This window comes from Nymphaea colorata, chromosome 12, assembly GCF_008831285.2.
Source record: "Nymphaea colorata isolate Beijing-Zhang1983 chromosome 12, ASM883128v2, whole genome shotgun sequence".
Lineage (NCBI taxonomy): Eukaryota > Viridiplantae > Streptophyta > Magnoliopsida > Nymphaeales > Nymphaeaceae > Nymphaea > Nymphaea colorata.
Window position 1 is genome coordinate 8,903,293 of NC_045149.1, and position 13,230 is coordinate 8,916,522.

Below are 13,230 nucleotides of genomic sequence, written 5' to 3' on the forward strand. Positions count from 1 at the left end.
AATTGGCTTCTCATACGTAAAAGAGCCATTAAATTTAATTCTTAGTTTGCCAACGATTCACAAATTCAATTCTTGAGCTACAAAAACATATCCTTAGTTTGATGTTCGAAAAAACTATCATGGTCAATTGATCTATACAGTCTAATTGATTGCCTGAAACTAGTTAGGGCTGCGCGCAAGCCGATTGAAGCTCGAGTTGAGCCAGCTCGAGCTTGACTCGACTCAGAAAACGAGCTCGACAGAAGAAGATCAGGCTCCAACTTGACTCGTTTAACTTGCTTGATTCAAGTTCTTACAACTTGAACTAGCATAGATTTGAATTCGAAGTTGACTCATTTATAAACGAGATGCTTTTAACGAGCAAGTTAGAGCTGAGCTCGATGTGGCTCGACTCCTCATACAGTACTATATCTGAAAAGACAACTAATTTAAGAGTATGAGACTGTGGGCTTGTGTGGGCAGTTGCCTGTACAAACCTACAAAAAGTTACTTATTTCTATATTTGTCATTTACGAATTGTTGCCTCTTAAAATTCTAAAACAACTACTACTGCCCCTTTGCTAAAAATTTCTTGCTTCTCCCCGAGTATGACTAATGCTTCTCCCAGCTGGGTGTTAGTCTGTTAGTCTTTCAGATGTTTTTTTTTTCCTATTTTTTTCTTTAGATATGTTGTATGCAGACTTACTTGGGGCATTTTAAGTGTGTTTGATAACTTCGGATATCAGATATCGAATCTGAGGCTGATACAAGATTCTTCTATATAAGACCCACGTAGTAAACAAACACTGGATTTTATTATCATGTAAAAAAAATAGATTTAAAATTATCTCAAATCCGAGATAATCAAATGCCCCTATTTGGTCTTATTTTGCATCCTAACATTTTGTCTGTGTTGAAGGCCCAACGAACACATGCAAAATCTGGTGTGGATGTCAATGTCAAACCTCACCTAAATTGTAGCCAAAGTCTGCTAAGTCATGAAGATATTCCAAGTTAGTTATGTGTTTCTCAAATTACAGAATTGACCTGAAAAGGGTTAAAAAAAACTACGACAAAATGTACAAATGAGAGTTATTTTCCCATTTTATCCTCCATAGAGAGGGGCAACGATGTTGTTACGAGCATGCCAAATACACCTTTGTCTAGGGGTGGGCATAGAACCATGCAGGGTTGGAGCGAGAAATTTTTCATGAGAGGGCTGAATTAAAGTTTCTAAATTTTGATTATGGCCCAATATCATTTTTTAAAATTTTTATATAAAACAAATAAAAATTTATATGTAATTTTTTTTAAAAAAAAAAAATGAGATGGGGCCAAGGCTTATGTGGTCCCTATCTTGGCTTCACCCCAAAAGCCAGATATGTGATGTATAATTATATATATTTATATGTCAAATTATATTAAAATTTTTAATTTAATCAGGCCGAGCTGTGGTCACAGGCAGCAGCTCGGCCCGAGCCCAACTTCTTATTGGCCAGGAACAGGCCATGCGGGCCCGATGCACAGCTTATACTTTGACTCCCACACAGACTTTGAAGAATTATATAAGATAAGACAAATTGACTTAGATCAAACAAGAAAAAGGACAAATCAAATCTACCCACAAACCCAGTATCGTTCATTTTAGATTTTCAGAACAGTTTCATGTTTCAATCCAAACTCACGTCGAATGAGAAGTAGAATGTTCTTGAACAATTTACCATGCCAAGCCCTTTCATCAATCAAGTGTATAGATCAGATCCAGTAATTGCGGAAGCGGGTATCAGTGGTTGGAATATTGGTGTTAACAGGGGCGAAGCCAAGAATTTTTCATTGCAGAGCAGAACTATAGTTTTAAAATTTTTACGAGGGCTGAAATAAAATTTTTATATACATTAAGCTAAAATTTTTGAAATTTACATACAAATTTTAGTATTGTTTAAAAATTTGAGTAGGAGCCAAGGTTCGTGCCGACATCTTAATGAAAAAGTATTTAAAATATTAGTTTTCTTCATGCCAGATACGGGCCGACATGAAACGATGCATACTGCTGATACACACTGTTTTCCAATGTCTCCACTAGGGGCTGGGAACCGATATAGACTCAAATTTGAATTTATGTTGTCAGATTCTATAAGAAAATCCAAATCCAACTAATAATGGGATTAAGATTTCCCTTAACAAATTTAATGGGTATCAGATCTTTCACACAGTTATGAATATGATTGCGTGTCAAAAATTGAATATTGAATATTGAATATATTCTTCTATTTTATGTCTCTGTGTGTGTGTGTATATATATATATATATATATATATATATATATATATATTCCAATTAGACCTCTAACATGACAATATCCGATCTGCCCAGCCAGTTGACACCCTTACATAATAAGAACATGAAAAGTTTTATACAATTAGGTTGCACCGTCATAAAAAGGCCTAACTTCCATAATAAGAACATGAAACGTTTGTTCATTTGTGGCCCGAAGTTATTATGTGAAGTAAGACTATTCAATGTCAAAAGTTTCTATTTTTCAAAAAATCCTTGAGAGCATTGAGCTCATCAACAGCATGAGAAGCCCCGAGGGGCATAGTGTAGCTGTTTGGACTGACAGACCAGTAAAAATTCGGTCGTTAGTTCGAACTGCACCACTGATTTGTATACCGCTCTCTACCCAGATCCGACACAGCCTACGCCCCAAGGCAGAGAGAAGGAACAGGGACTTCAGCTCCCTTAGGTTCCCAAGCCAATGATTTGAGAAAGCAGGCTGCCAATGAAATTTTGGAGAAAATAACTTCACTAGAAAATGGGAGATGGTAAATGTTTCTATCTTATGTGATTTGAATAATTGTTTGTGATTTGCAGTCATGAAATGAAGAATATATTGATAGCATGTTTTAGTTCAATTTGAAATTGGAGTACAAAAGTAATTATGTTCAAGTAGGAACTTATAAATTAGCTATTGTTTGTGTAATAGTCAGATCTTACATCCTCGCGATGTATGAATAGATTAGTACCGGATGTAGATATTACTTCATGTGACTAGTTACAACTGCGTATTATGTGTTTTAATTAAAGCCCTTGTTTCATAATTTTCATAAAATGTGTGTCGCTTGATGTGAATATTGATTTTAGTTCTATATTTAACAACCAAATGTGTGACATAATCTTACCATATTTCCTAAAACAAGAATGTGATGATGCTTCTGAAACGTATATAATAGGATCATGTGTTCCAAGAGTACAATGTCCTTAGTAGACACCCTCAAAAGAAAATTTCATAAACCTCTAGTATCCGATGTGAAATAAAAAATTATTTGTCTTTTAGTGACATTTTGCTTTCAATATCCTTTTCGACAGAAACAAATATCAAGAAACACCCAACACATCAAAGACTTGTGGAATTCCCTTTCATATGCTAAAACAAGCATTTCATTTGGTTGAGTAATTAAAATAACCAATACAGACTGTGATCAAGAGCATGAAACCTTTTGGGGAGCCAAGTCATTGATGAAGATTTGGATCCAGATTGTATTATTTCAGACCGAATCGATTTTTTCAAGGATCTATGTGAAGCGAGCCAGGATCATATGAGTAGCTGGTTCTACACCTAAGTTTGTATCAAATCCATATCCATTGATAAGAAAGAGGGTATTGGAGAAGATTAATTGGAATAAGTTGCATAATCTAGAGGTCCCCTAAATATGATTTAGTTGCTCATGTCCAATCACATGATCCAGTCTATGAACATTCAAAAATGAACTGGTAGCCAAGTGTAATAAGAACATTTGGGTAAATACTTGTAAAAAACGAGACCAATTTCCTAGTGTTAAATTTGCAATAGTTGTTGCAGTTTCTTTATAATATGTTGTGCTGTTTCTTTTGTTGATAGTTTCTCGCGATTTTTTTTTTAATTTTTTCACAATAAAAAGGAAGGGAGTCCATCTCCTAGCAGGTGTGCACCAGAAGCACCAACAAATAGGATTATATATTGTCGAGTTTTTTAGTTTCAAAATGTTTAAGAAAACTTCATGTAAGGTCGGGCAGCTCAATTTAAAATAAAATGCCTCATTTTCTACATGGTTTATATAGGATTAGGTAAATTGTAACGCATACTTAAAGAATCTATGTCGATAAGAAGTACACTTAACTTTTCGTTATTCTTAATGCACATGACCTATGTTTAATTTTATATTGTTAACAAAAGAAACCCACGATATTATTTCTATGTTTGTTTTGATACACTTAGGTCCAACATTATCAACACATTTATGAGGAGACATTACAACATTATTTCTGCATTCCTCTTGACATTTATTTCGGTTTTGTAATGATCTATTATGTTCTTGTTGGACTTTTTATAATGACCTGACCATGTTGTTGCATTTGTGAAAATGAGTTGAACCATTGTCATCAACATCTTTTAGCACAGTTATAGCCTAACATGTTGATGCTAAGTTTCTAATACTAAACATGGTTACTCTTACTAAAGAGATAGAAACCAAGTAGACAAGTGTATTTTTTTTCCTTTAGTGGCAACCAGTTGTGATGAAGGTTAACCTATGACACGGTGACTATTGGGCAACATGTGGCAGCCAAGACAAGGTGGACAATTCTAAGGAGCCCTTCATGTAAGTGTGACACTGAGCAGATGTTTATGATTTCAAGTGTACATTTTTGTAATTTTGCATGGTTCAAACATGTTAAGCATTCATTAAATACAAAGACTTATATCATATTTAATCAAAATATAAGAACAACTTCACACTGTTTCAATTAAATTCAGAATCTCTTATATACAATATATAGTGTTATTTATATACATTTCTACCTCTCCTAAAGAAATACCACATTTGTAATTCAAAATGACAAAAAAAATTACTAGAAATCACATTTGTTGTTGTTTTCCTTAAAAAAAATCATAAAAACTTGCTTCCAAAAATTCTATACTTGTCACCTCTTGATTCAATTATAGAGAAGTCATTTAATATCGAAATAATTATGAAAAGTAAGGACATTGTTGACTATATGTTGCACAATTTACCACTCAGACAAACTATATCAATCTAGGAGGTCGTGAGATCTACCTTATATCCTACTTGTCATGTTACCACTCCTTTGTATAATTAACTTTGTGCAACATGTCATTGTGTTCAAGCTACTAGCCACTACCATAAAGAAGTTCGGGTCAATACAACTATGCATAGAATAAATAGAAGTCATCTATTTTGATATGCTAATCCAACACAATTTTTTGAAATAATGTTTTCAACTAGTTGGAGATGAACCAGTGATAGTTGGAGATGAACCAGTGATATAGAGCTATTGCCGACAAATAAGTGTGTGAATTGTTACCCCTACATATCCACATTGAAGCACCTTTAATGCGTGAACAAGTTTCGTGTCAATATTGGAACAATATTAGTGCACTAGTGCATCTCAGGAATCATAGTCAATATTTAATGACTAAGCATTGTGTCTGGAATAATTTTGTACTTAAAGCTGATATGACATTTACATTTACAAGTTCTGCATTGTGTGTGTGTGTTAGTTCCAATATATATGAATCCAAAAAAATTGTTCATATCCTTATCATATTTAATGTCTACTAGTGATAAAAAAAAATAAGATATGATAGTTGTAAGGCTAATAAAGTTTATTTTAGTACTATGTAGTGTTGATGGACCACCTTTTGAAGATTCAAGAGCAATATATACACAGCACAGTATAGGTGAACATGTTTTTTTTTTAAATGTCTTTACCTTTTCATTTGGCTATTATTTGTCTAGGTTTCCCAACACTAGGACATATTTCAAGAGGTAAAATATACACATTTCTAATTATCAACACTAAAATCTGCCAAAGCATGTAGAACGCACTTGTTTCACATTCTATTGTGTTTTCAATTATAGTAGTCACATTCACACTCTCTCAAATGCATATATACATAAAGCCATCTTCTATCACTCAATATTCACTATCATCTACACATATGCACAATAGCACATGATTAATTTATTTCAAAAGTGTCTATTTAGTGCAAAAGTGAAAATTACAACTAAATTTAACAATCACCAATCAATAATATAATATAACAAGTTGTGCCAGCTATCATGTCACTCACCAGTCTTACTTTCACTTTAGACACAACTCAACATTCTCAATAACTTGTTTTGGACCTCTTTCTTACTAACATCATCATATGATATGTTCTAATTTTATCCATTATCTCAACAATTTAAAGCATTCCTCATGACATTATTCAATGATTTGACATTATTGGTGTTAACTTCAGTGAAATAACTACAACCATTGCAAAAGTACCTCTTTGCCAAAAAATGTCTTCTCATTTCATCTAACTAATTCCATATATGAATGTTGATTGTTTTGATAATGTACATTTTTTGGTCATTTGTGACTCTTTTGATGTAATTTTAGAAAGTTCATTAGTTGAACCCCTTGAAATTTTACTTTTAAAATCTCTAAACAAATGAGGGGAAACCTTGAATTATATGCAATTAAACTTTAAGTATATAATACCTTTTGTTTCATGAGTAAAGGACTTTGCTCGTAGTAGGTAACAAACCTTGTTATTAATTGATCATAATGATGGTGCTTCCATCATTACTTTAATGCATTGTTGATGGATATTTTGGAGTAAGTAACTAGTTTAATATGTTCAAGTTCACACATAGAAATAACCAGATATGGCACTTACTGGTTTCTGCTATGATGCACAATGAGAAGAATGAAAACATACAATATCCTCAGCCAATGGCCACTGTCGATTAGCACAAGCACAGAATGCCGAGGGGAAGCATGGACCGATCCTCAAAAACTTTTCAACACCTTAAACCGCTCTCATCGTGTGGTATAAATAGGAAATCAATGGTCACCTTGAATGGGTGTGAAGACAAAGTGATGTATGTTAAAAATGTCAAAGGGTCGCAACTGTTGAACTCTTCAAAGCACGTTCTCCAACATTCTCCTATTTGACCCAAGTGAAGTCTATACTTTCAGTCCATAAGTTGTTATGAAACACTCTTAACATAATGAGTATACTTAATACACAATCAACATGAACAAAAGAGAATAAATCTTTATAACCAAAATGTGAATAATAAATATGTTTGTGTACTCGATTACAAGAAATAAGTCCATCCTCTTAACATATTCAGAATACAACCTCGAGGCCAAACCTTTAGCAAGAGGATCAGCAATCGTATCCTTGGTTTTCCACTATTATCAATACGCACTGAATGATTCTTTGTCATCTCCTTAACAACAAAATACTTCAATTATATATGCTTACATGATGTAGTACATTTGTTATTGTTAGAGAAGGACACAACAGCTTCATTGTTATAAAATACTTTGAGTAGATTCCCAATAGATTCAATCAACCCCAGTCATAATATGAAATTCCACAACTAAATAGCTTATGACGTGGTCTTGAATAGGCAATGAATTCAGCCTCCATAATGTGGGTAGGATTAGTGGATTGCTTCCCACTCCTCCAAAAGATGGCACCACCTATTATTAGGAAAACATATCCAGCAGTAGATTTCCTATTATGAGGATATCCACCTAGATCTGTAGCATTGCAATGAATCCTTGGATTCAACTGAAATCTGCCAAGGACCCCAATTGCATACAATATATAGGTCGTGTATAGATTTGCGCATACTGCAAGCTGCTAACAACTGATGCATATGGCGTTGTATACATTTGTGTCATTTCATCTTTAGTATGTGGACAATCTTTCAAGCTCAATTTATCTCCTCTCATTATGGGTGTTGTAGTAGGAGAACAATTTTCTATCCCATATTTTTTGAGGATCATATCAATATAGTTATTTGAGAGATACCTAATGTGCCTTCATTTCTGTCTCGGTGAATCTCAATGCTAAGAATATATGCAAGCTTCCTCCATGTATTTCATTTCAAAATGAGTCGAAAGAAACTCTTTAGTCTATGGCAGCATATCCTTAACATTGGTTGCAAGTAAAATCTCATCTACATATGACACCAGAATTGTGAACTTACTCCCACTTATTTTAAAGTAACATTGGTTGCAAGTAAAATCTTATCTACATATAACACCAGAATTGTGAACTTACTCCCACTTATTTTAAAGTACACGCATTGATCAACGACATTCTCAGTAAAACCAAAAGTCAAAATAACTTCGTTAAAGTTGATGTACCATTGCCTGAAGGCCTGTTTAATCCATATATTGACTTATTTAACTTGCAAACCAAACCATCTGACTTTCCTTTAAAAAAGCCTTGAAGTTGTTCTATATAAACCTATTCATTCAAATCACCATTAAGAAAAGTTGTTTTACATTCATTTGATGTGGCTGTAAGTCAAAATGAGCTATAAAGTAAAAAATAATCTTCATTGACTCTTTAGTTGAGACATGAGAAAATGCCTCATTATAGTCAATTTCCTCCAGTTGAGTGAGCCTTTAGCAACCATCCTTACCTTGTACCTCTCAATTTTGCCCTTAGAGTTTCTTTTAGTCTTAAATCCTCATTTACATCCTATGAGTTTAATTCCTTTAGGCAGAGTGACAAGGTCTTACACTTGATTTTTAGCCATATTATCTAACTCTTCTTTCATAGTTTCTATCCAGTATGCAGATTGCTTACACTCAACAACTTTGATAAAGGTGATTGGATTATCAACCATGAAATCATTGGGCTTTTAAAAGTATACCACCCAATCAGGATGAATAGCAGATCCACGTGTTCTTATGCATCTCCATACAGGTGGTTCTAAATGTTCAAACTAAATTTGCCATTCTTGTAATTACTCACCAGCATTATTGACATGTGGTTCTTCTGTCATTGGCATATCAATGACTAAATCACATTCACTTTAATATTTTATTGGATGATGATAGGAAGTTTATAGTAACTGTATTTCTTAGTTTAAACATTGCGAAGAAATTTTGCAATGTCTTTATCTCAACAGAACCATCTTCAAGAAATCTATCTTTATATGTTTTTACTATTTATGGTGAATGAGATGGACAATAAAATCTATAGCCTTTTGATAGTTTTAGATAACCAATAAAGAAACCACTAGTTGTTCTAAGGTTAGAAGCCAATATGTGAGGGTTATATAATTTAGCTTCTGCAAGACAACCCCAAATGTGCATATGTAATAGTGAAGACTTTCTACCTATTCATAACTCGTAAGGAGATTTAGAAAGAGCTTTAACAGGTACCTTATTCAAAATGTGCACAACTGTCCTTAAAGTTTCACCACGAAACATAATAGGGAGTATTGAATACTTCAATATACCATGGACCATTTTTTTAAGCATACAGTTTCACCTTTCAGCTGCACTATTATGATATGCACTACCGAGCATGGTATACTAAGGCACAATGCCTTCTTCCTTGAAAAAACATGCTAAAGGCCCTTTCCATTGTCTTATATCATTAAAATGACCATAGTACTTGCCACCTCTATCCGATCTTACTATTTTTATTATTTCTTCAGTTTGTTTTTCTACTTCAGTCTCGAAGTCTTTAAAAACTTGATAGACTTCAGAGTTCTCAAATAAAAGGTAGAGATACATATATTGGGAATAATCATCAATGAAGGTGACAAAATATCTCTCGTCCATGTGACATGGGGTAAACAGTTTGCATACATCCGTATGAATAATTTCCAATTTGTTGTTGCTCATTTTAGCACATTTCTTGTAAGTATTAGTTTGTTTAGCCTTAAGGCAGTCTAAACATGTTTTCGAATTTGTGAAGTCAATGGACTAAAAGTCTCTTCTTTTACAAGTCTTTGGATTCTCTTCTTAGAGATATGTCTAAACGGTGCCAAAGCATATAGGGTCGATAATTCAGCATGTCACATTTATTACCAATTGACATATTGCTACAAGATAGGGGATTCATGGATCATAATTTTCAAATGACACAAACCATCATTCAAACATGTAGAATCAGGATATACTAAATATTTATAAATATACAATTTTGAATTTTCAAATTTAAAACAATATCCAAATGTAACCAGTCTAGGAATAGAAATAAGGTTTTTGTTATAAGAAGATACATAAAATGTATCAATTAAGTCCAAAACAGAACATCTCTCTAGCATCACCCTGCAAGTCCCAACGGCCTTGACATGTGAAGGCATCTTGTTGTATGCATCTTGTTTACAAAGAAGATGCTTCTTTCATGTTTCGTAGGTTCCTTTTGTTCAAAAGGCCTGCTGAAATATGAATAGTGACACTCAATTTAACTCACCAACTATTAACTAGAATATTAATCAAGTTATATTCATTGAGAAACTAATGAAAAATTACATTTCTTAGCAATCAATTCACTTGCTTCTCACAGTTTGACTTCTTCTTGTAGAAGAAGCACTTCATATAAGAGACATGTTTATGAGGCTTGACAATATACTAGTTAGATGTTTCTAAATCTAACTTTTTTAGCCTTTTTCTTCATGGCATTCTTCCTTTGTCGAACTATGTGTTGACCTTTACGAGAGGCCATATGTGCACTATGCACCTTCTCACTCTTCAATCTCTCTTCTTTTTCAATGCACTTGGTCACTGAATCATTGAATATTCGTTCATCATTATGTGTGTTGTAAGATATCTTATTAAGTGGACCAGCACAAAACAAGCGTTCTAGAACAGAAATAGAAATTGTTCTTTCTAGATCAATACTGTAAGTTCACAACTAAAATATAGATCTCTCCTAATCCAAAACTTTATAAATCAAATTAATATCTTAAAACCTTAAAATCCAGTTCATCTAGATCCCAAACTTCATTGGTTACCGACTTAGGGCGGGTCGAAGTCGAGGTTTTATTTTTGAAGTGAAGGAACAAAGCCTTCTCCTCTGTGGATGTTCCTGAGTGCCTCCTCGCCATCGCCATCGCTGTCACCCATCGTCCTCTTGCCTCATCGTCGCCATCACTGTTCAACCCTTTCCAGTGTCCCGCATCGATTGCTTGTCTGTTCTCTACTCTATGCCGTGTGAAGGCACAAAATGTCGGCTGCAACTGCATTAGGGTTTCAGTCTTCAAGTCAGATGAGTTTCGGTGTCTAGCTGTAGCGGTTTGGTGGGGATAGCGTATTTTCTTGATAGAAACTTCGACAGACATTTTAACTGTGGCTTCTAAATCATGAGGGAAGACCAGGTAAAGAAATGAGACCCTAGTTCTCTCTCTCTCTCTCTCTCTGTCTCTCTCTTAGCCGTCTTTCATGGACTGAGCAGGGTCTAGCCTAGATTGCCTATTCCGGTGTAGGGTCAATGCTCTTTTTACATGATAATCTTGTTACATGCCTCTAGGTCTTGCGAACTGAATTTCTATTATGCTACATTTATGTTTAGTGTCAATGGTCAAAGCATGGTCTTTGGGTTTTGATCCCTTACAGGCATGATTTTGATGCAAACCATTATTCTGTTGATTCTCTAGAGCTGCTTCTATGGTTCTTATTTCTTTCTCTCAAATGATTTTATAAAGAACTAATTTTATCTTTGCACAAGGTTGATTTTAGACCATGATGGTTGTACTAATCTTAAGATTATGGAAGGTTGACACATTCAGTTTTTTGACACCCCTCAAGTTCAAAATCAACAACTAATTTTAACTTTGCACAAAGTTGTTTTTGTTAGTTTGAGGGCGCAAGAGAATACTTGAGGATCTTTTTTCTCTTTTTGTCAAGTCTTGTCAGATCTGTGCATGAACTGGGTCTTAATGTTAGCATGTATAGATTGAAGGGGTTCCTGGTGGCCTATGTTGTTATGGATATATGCAAAACTATTTGCTACCAGAAATGGAAAAAGGAATTTCTATAAAAGAAGATAATTTTTTCTTATGGTAGGTGCAATATTTTCTTATGATACACATTCTTTAATTTCTTCAGGTTAAGTGGAGATGAGGTTGTCTTATCAACTCTAAAGCTATTCTCCATACCAAGTCGCCTCAAGTTTCTTGGCTATAAACTTACAGTTAGTTCAATGACTAGTAGTTATAGAGCTTGACATCTTAAGTCATTTACTTCTTCATAGTGTTTCTGGCATGTGGGTACACTTCATTTTGAGAGTTTTGGTCAAACTTTTTAATATTAATTGTCACATTTGGTACTCTACATGGTTTATGGAGAATTCATATTTAAAGTTGTGGGAAATAATTCCTTAATTCACTTCTAATTGCTTGATAGGTGTATGCAGTAAAAGAGGCTGGCATGCATATGCTCTAGGAGAAAATTGGCTGTCAAGTGTTTATGTTGGATGTAGACGTTGCTGATAATTTGGATTGGACAAAGTAGTTTTGTTGAAGAATGTATCATCTTTACATTATCTAGGCAATTATTCATTATTGCATTGGAGCATCTATCTACATTTTAGCCTTTTTGATTATCTTTGCAATTGTCTTCCATTTTATAGGTAGTGATGTGGCAATTATTTGGGTCAACAACAAAAGTTATAGGCTGGATGGTTCAAGTTTCTTTTTTATTCAAGCAAATGGCATTTGGCAGGGATTTAATAGAGAATTGAATTGACTCCCTGAAAACCCTTGAGTCGTTTCTCTTATCACCTAGATGCGATTAGGCCTGGGCATCGGGCCGGGCCCGGGCCCGATAGGCAGGCCCGGCCCAGCCCGGCCCGACTCCCTCACACTCTCTCCGCTCCCCCTCTCCCTCTCCCTCCCCTCCCGATCTCCCTCTCCCTCTCCGCTCCCCCTCCCCCTCTCCCTCTCCCTCTCCGCTCCCTCTCTCCCTCTCTCCCTCTCCCTCTCCTTCTCTGCTCCCGCTCCCCCTCTCCCTCTCTGCTCCCGCTCCCCCTCTCCCTCTCCGCTTCTCCTCTCCCTCTCCCTCTCTGCTCCCCCTCTCCCTCTCTGCTCCCGCTCCCCCTCTCCCTCTCCGCTTCTCCTCTCCCTCTCCCTCTCTGCTCCCCCTCTCCCTTTCCCTCTCTGCTCCCTCTCCCTCTCCCTCCTCCTCTGTCTGCCTCGCCGCTCCCCCTCCTCCTCTTCCTCCATCGGAGCGCGACGGGAGGGTGGGGGAAAGGGGGTCGAGAGGGCTGGGCGGGGCGGGCCGGGTCGGGCTGGGCAGGCCGGGCCGGGTCCGGGCTGGGCTAAGCTGTTCGACGGGCCGGCCCGATGCCTAGGCCTAGATACGATTCATGCATTTTGTTAAAAAAAATGAAGGGTTCAATTTCATGCATTTTGATATGCACTAAAAAAGTTTGCTCACATTTTG